This window comes from Triticum dicoccoides, chromosome 2A (genome assembly GCF_002162155.2).
Source record: "Triticum dicoccoides isolate Atlit2015 ecotype Zavitan chromosome 2A, WEW_v2.0, whole genome shotgun sequence".
In the NCBI taxonomy this organism is placed as follows: domain Eukaryota; kingdom Viridiplantae; phylum Streptophyta; class Magnoliopsida; order Poales; family Poaceae; genus Triticum; species Triticum dicoccoides.
The window spans coordinates 149,305,503-149,312,488 of NC_041382.1; the positions used below are offsets into that span (position 1 = coordinate 149,305,503).

At 47.7% G+C, this 6,986-nt stretch overlaps 1 pseudogene; it reads left to right on the top strand.

The window, feature by feature from the left end:
* LOC119357751 overlaps positions 1–6,986 on the top strand; it is a 7,612-nt pseudogene continuing 626 nt past the window's right edge.

The window sequence follows — 6,986 nt, forward strand, 5'->3', positions numbered from 1 at the left end:
ATGGCCCAATCCTTGCTCACTTATCACCATATCCAGATCAAGATACGGCACGCCACCAAGGGGGTGACGCCCCGGCCCTTGCACACTTAACACCACACCTTGGTTCCGGTATGGCTCGTGAAAAAGAGGATTACGTTCCAACGATGTTCTCCTGAGTTTCATCTCTATAAGAGTGGCTGAGTTTTGACGTTGGCTCGCCAAGCCTATGACAGCCCTCCTCCTTTACCCGGGCTGGGGACCGGCTATGTTGAGACCACATAGGCGAAGTTGATGTTGTCATTTCTAACCATTCAACAAAGACCGATATGCGCATGAGGCGAATTTCTGGCACTGACAGTGATAGTTCTATTCGATGGTCGGCTATGATAATTTATACATATTAATATAAAAGGAACATTTATGTGTTACGATCGCTCCTTCTTCTTTCTTCTGGTTACCCAGTTGAAGGGACATTTATGTGCTAACATTATACCACGATGACGCAAGGAAACAATTCTATTGCCAGCATTTTTGGATAATAGGTGTGTGCTCCTTTTTTCAGTTCGGTTTACTGCTTCTAGAATCGATACTGCTTTTTGGCTACTTCTCTTTGTTCCATCCCGGGAATCAAGCAGTTCTTCGATGGGGTAAGAGCCCCACAATACTTCATAAGGTAAACAATTTTTTTATGTAGCCATGTTTTTCTTAATTTCTAGAGAATATTGGGCGATTCTGACGAATTGAGAAACAGGTGTGCGACCTGCCTTTTGCTTTCTTCAGTGACCCAGAGTTGATGCCCATCTTGACTACTGCTCTCATTGCTGTCTGCTATGGCTGTGATCAGAATAGAAGTGCGGTACTTCAAGAAATAAGCTCAGATATGATCGGCACTTTGCTTAGGTCCTGCAGAGTATCGGTACTGGCCACTTCAGATTCCGTTGCCGCGGATGGTTCTGGAGCCAATAATTCCGGTGACAGCATGTAACACCCACGATGCGGCTATATCTCCCACGTGTCGAAGCACGACTTAGAGGCATAACCGCATAGTAGGCATGTCGCAAGAGGGGTAATCTTTACACATCCCATGTACTGAATATGAAAGGGATAAAGGGTTGGCTTACAATCGCCACTTCACACAATACATAAATATAGCATTACATCATCCAGAATACAATCAAGGTCCGACTACGGAACCAAATAAATAAAGACAACCCCAAATGCATAGATCCCCGATCGTCCCGACTGGGCTCCACTACTGATCAACTGGAAACGAAACAACACAACAAACACAATCTTCATCGAGCTCCCACTTGAGCTCAGTTGCGTCATCTGCAATGGTATCATCGTCACCTGCAACTGTTTGGAAGTATCTGTGAGTCACGAGGACTCAGCAATCTCACACCCGCGAAATCAAGACTATTTAAACTTATGGGTAGGAAAAGGTAGTGAGGTGGAGCTGCAGCAAGCACTAGCATATATGGTGGCTAACTTACGCAACTGAGATCGAGAAGAGAAGCAAAGCATATGCGAGAAGCTATAAGATCAAGAAGTGATCCTGAAACTACTTACGTTCAAGCATAACACAAGAACCGTGTTCACTTCCCGGACTCCGCCGAAAAGAGACCATCATGGCTACGCACGCGGTTGATGCATTTTAATTAAGTTAAGTGTTAGGTTTTCTACAACCGGATATTAACAAATTCTCATCTGCCCATAACCGCGGGCACGGCTTCCGAAAGTTCAAACCCTCCAGGGGTGTCCCAACTTAGCCCATCACAAGCTCTCACGGTCAACTAAGGATATTCCTTCTCCCAGGAAGACCCGATCAGACTCGGAATCCCGGTTACAAGACATTTCGACAATGGTAAAACAAGACCAGCAAAGCCGCCCGAATGTGCCGACAAATCCCGATAGGAGCTGCACATATCTCGTTCTCGGGGCACATCGGATGAGCAATCCGTACAACTAAAACCAACCCTCAAGTTTCCCCGAGGTGGCACTGCAAGGGGCTCTAGTTTGGACCAACACTCAGAGGAGCACTGGCCCCGGGGGTTAAAATAAAGATGACCCTCGGGCTCCGGAAACCCAAGGGAAAAAGGCTAGGTTGTTAGGCAAATGTAAAACCAAGGTTGGGCCTTACTAGAGGAGTTTTATTCAAGGCGAACTGTCAAGGGGTTCCCATTATAACCCAACCACGTTAGGAACACAAAATAAAGGAACATAACACCGGTATGACAAAAACTAGGGCGGCAAGAGTGGAACAAAACACCAGGCATAAGGCCAAGCCTTCCACCCTTTACCAAGTATATAGGTGCATTAATTAAATAAGAGATATTGTGATATCCCAACATATCCATGTTCCAACATGGAACAAACTTCATCTTCACCTGCAACTAGCAACGCTATAAGAGGGGAGGGGCTGAGCAAAGTGGTAACATAGCCAAACAACGGTTTGCTATGAAAATGTGGGTTAGAGGCTTGACATGGCAATATGAGAGGCATGATAAAGCAAGTGGTAGGTATCGCGGCATAGCAATAGAGCGAGAAACTAAGCAAGCAAAGATAGAAGTGATTTTGAGGGTATGATCATCTTGCCTGAGATCACGCAAGAAAGAAGAACGAGTCCATGAAGAAGACAAACAGACGTAGTCGAACGGATCCTCACAAACGCGACGTTATCGGAACTAACCCGAAGAAGCAACACCGGAAAGAAGCAAACAACATAGTAAACAACCATCACATAAGCATGGCATGATGCACAATCAAGTATGATGCATGTCCGGTTTAATGAGGCATGGCATGGCAAAGTGCACAAACAATACTACAAATTAAGTGGAGCACAATATGCAACGAGTTGCATATTAACGGAACACCACATGACTTATTTAGTTCTCTCTCGTTTAGGTACCCAACAATATTAAAAGTTGTTAAACATGGTAAGATATGAAGCATAATAAAACTAACTAACTAGGCAAGTTCAAATGAGGCCGGAAACAACAAGCAACAAGTCCGGAAAAATTCTCATGAGCATATATTCGATTTGGTACTGTTCTGGCCTAAAGCATATTTTAGAGTTGTTAAACATGGAAAGTAAAGCCACCATGTTAAACTAGGCATTTTTCTACCCCATTTACATATAAAGTTTGTTAAATTTGGACCTACGGTTAATTAGTTATGAATCAAATCATTTTAGCATGGCAATTGGCAAAATAAAGCAAATAACAAGTTTAAACATTTTTAACATGCATGAAAGTTGCATATTATGAAACTAGGCAAAATTCTAAGCAAGTTACATATATAAAACATTTTAATATGATGCATGGTTGATGAGTTTTTATATGCATGAAGTGCAAGGGTTTTTCTGCAAATCTGTAAATCCCTGGTAATTAGCAAATTCGCAGAACAACAAAAAACATTCACTGGGCTGAAACTTGCTGGCCCAACAGGAACAGGGGATCTGGAGGGGTCTGCTCACATCGGGCCTAGCAGGCCGAAACTAAAGCTGGGCCAGAGAGGAGGCGCACTGGCCCGACGGGGAAACATCACGGGCCGACCGGATCTGACCGATGCGGTCAACGCGGTTGCTGCAGCGCTCATCGTCTCGTTCCTGAAGCGGGGAATGAGCGATGCAGGGGAGCTGGCGCGGTCAACGCCGAAGAAACAGGAGCCTTAGCGCGGCCGCGACGCAGAGGACGCAGCGGCGGCCTAGCGTTTCTTAGGACTCCGGCGAAAAACGGCGCGACGGGGAGGTCGAAGGCACTGGTGAGCTCGGGGAGGATCCAGGCGCGAAAGGTCTTCGGGTCCCATTTCCTGCCGGATCGAAGCGGAGGCAGCGGCATGGCGGACATGGCGCCAACGCGGGCGAAGGTGAGGAGCTCCGAAGCGACGAAGAGGATGCAGGGTGCCATGAGGACGGGCGCGGGGACCTTGGGACCTGGCGTCCATGGCAGAGGCAGCGGCGCTGGAGGGTCCTGGTGGCCGGATCCGCGACGCGGCGGGGCAGACGGGGTCCTGGAGGCGTTCAGGCATCCATGGCAACCTGTGAGACACAGAGAGAAAGAGAGAGATGTGAGAGGAGGGAGCAGCAGGGAGAGATGGAGGGAAGGAGAGCAGCGGCAGGGCTCATCTGCTCGAGCAAGGTGGTGCGCAAGGGGCTCGGTTGTTGGAGAATCGAAGTGAAGCAGAGGGGGCCGGTGGTTGGTGGGGAGAGATCGAGAGGAATTTTGGATCTAGGACACTCACATTGATTGGATGGGGATGGATCCCGAGGTGGGAGAGGTAGTTGGCCCGATGGGGATAACAAGGAAGGAGGCTGGTTGGGTGGCTCGATCGAAAGGATCAGGCAAGAACCAGGAAGAGTGGGTGGCGGCCGCGGGGAGGATTTGATGGATGGATGGGACAGGGCTAGGGTTAGACTATATATATATCCGATGAAATTAGGTTAGGGGCTAACTCGTCCCTCCGATCAGAATCGGGAGGTCGAGGAAAATAGACTAGGAAGTCCAAATAAGAAAATAATGATGTTTTGTAGATGTTTGGGGATGATCCCGATTCAACGGTGACGACTGTCCGGGTCGGGTTTGGGTAAGTTTCGGACACAGGCGAGGGGTCGATGCACTGTGCAAAGAGGGGTTTTCGGACCGTGCGATTGCATCGGACGGCTCCGGACGCGAAGAGGGGTAGGCATGGGCCTAGGTGGACTGTGGAGAGCGGGTTGGCCTGAGAGAAGAGGGGAGAGATGCAGCCCGGCACAGTTTTCGGAGACCGAAAACGTCCGACGAAAAGACCGGCTATACTGCCACTATAGTTATCCGTTGGGGCATCAAACAAGACTCCAAATGCGATGAAACTTGACAGGCGGTCTATCTACATTATAATAAGACCACACGCCAAATTTCATCCCATTCCGAGAACATTTTTCGGCCACTTATAAAATACTATTTCGAAGGTGTCGCAAGCGCGTCCAAGTGTGTCTGGGCTCAGAACGGACAACGGAGAGAACGAGGAGACCGGGACGGATGCAAGTTTTGAAAACATGATGATGTAATGCACATAATGACATGACAAGATGCAACACGCAAGCGCATGACATGGCAAAGACAACAAATAACTGGAAGACACCTGGCACATCGGATTCGGAACGTCACACAACGCTCATATCTTGCCGGACATCAGAAACTCACTATCTGAAATGTCGATACGGTCAAGCCGCAAAGGCTTGCGGCCAGTGTTAGGAAAAGGCGTTTCAGGGGAAGTTAAACAGAAACAAGAATCAAAAGGATGGTAGAGGAGTACGAGCTGGTGATGATGGAGGGCCCTTGAAGCAAAGGGCTGGCGAAGCTTCATCTGCTTTTATGTTGCATAGGAAAATCCCGGCTTTCTTCTTTGACAAAGCAGAAGAGTTCTTCTGTGGCGGTGCATAGCGAAAACGCTGAATAGCAAAGCTGACCAGATCTTTACCACAGGCTACAGAATTCGGGTTTTTGCACAAGCTGACCAAACCTTTAGAAGAAGCTACCGAATTTGGGTTTTTTGCACAAGCTGACTGGACCTTCACAAGAAGCTGCCTGCCGAATTCGGGTTTTTGAGGCGATGGTGCGTCTGACTAGTGTACCGTGAGGGAGGCAGTGACATATCAGCAGGCTGGTTCCAGGTTACCCTACCTGTTATTTTTTGACTAAATCCCGGGGCTAAAGATGTGATTGTAGAGAATAAGTTTGCGATGTGGCATTGTGCATTCCTCAAATTAGCCTCTGTGTTCCTTGTCCAAAAGAACTGTATAGAAACAAGCTGTGAACTGTAATGTCAAACTCTGGCACCAACACATGCACACAGGGAAGAAATACATCACATATAGTACTATTTTGGGTGAGCTTCAGTTCAAAGCATGGTACAAACCAGACAAAGCTGTTATCCTTTTTCAAACATTATTTAGAGATGCGCATGTTGATAATCAATAAGTTTCTATTTTCTGGCCCAACTGTCCTAAAGGGTGCTGCTCCAGGAGAAAAAATCTGAGACCCGGGCCTTTTTGCAGTCCAGTTGGCTGGCCAGTGCTCATCCCCACGACCACGAGCATTACGGGAGAAAAGCCGATCGATGGTTGTCTCTCCGGAAAAAATTCGCGTGACACGAGGGAGGTGAAGGCATCATGATTGATGATTCAGTGTTACAATTGGCATGAGTAAGTGGGTGCGGACAATTGGCAGTAGTAGTGATAGTTCTATGTACGCATGATTGATGATTCAGTGTTACAATTAGCATGAGTCAGTGGGTGCGGGCGTTGGTACTGCAGCACGTAAACCGTGCATAACCAAAACTACTCCTACCCCGCACCAAATTCCAAACCACCCTCCTGCCCACGCCGAATTCATGAAGGGTAGTGCTTGCACGTCAGCTCACTGTTCTACATATCGTGTTCCTTTAAATAGCAGCGATGCACGTTCAGAAAGCGGTAGTACGAGGAGTGTAGCGAGCTTCATTCGAGGACAAGCACCGGCGGTGGAGTGGAGAAGAAAGTACACCGTAAGTGACAATCCTTGGTCGTGTTCATAGTCAGATTCATGGTGCCTGTTGTGAATGGCGTTTGAGTTTCAACTAGATAATTTGGGCATATGCTTCCGTTTTGGGGATTCTGAACACATTGAGATCATGATGAAGTAACGATTTCCTCAAAAGTGAATACAAACGCCCATTAGAAATCTTTCTTCTTCTTGTTGACATCACAATCGATTACCATGCAGAATGGCAGTTTGGCTCTTCTTCCTCGTTATGACCTTGGCGTTACCTGGTGCTGGGAATGGACGCACTGACTGTGACGCAGTCTTGATTGCATCGCTAGTCCAGGAACAATGCAATGGCGAGCCAGTGACAGGCTCATGCTGTGAGGTGCTCAGGACAATCATTACACCCTCGAGGGGCAAGCTGCAATGCCTCAAGTTGGTTCTTGACCAGCCTGAGCTCAAGTATTCGGGATTCACCAGAGGGCTCCTGCTGGACATGGCCAA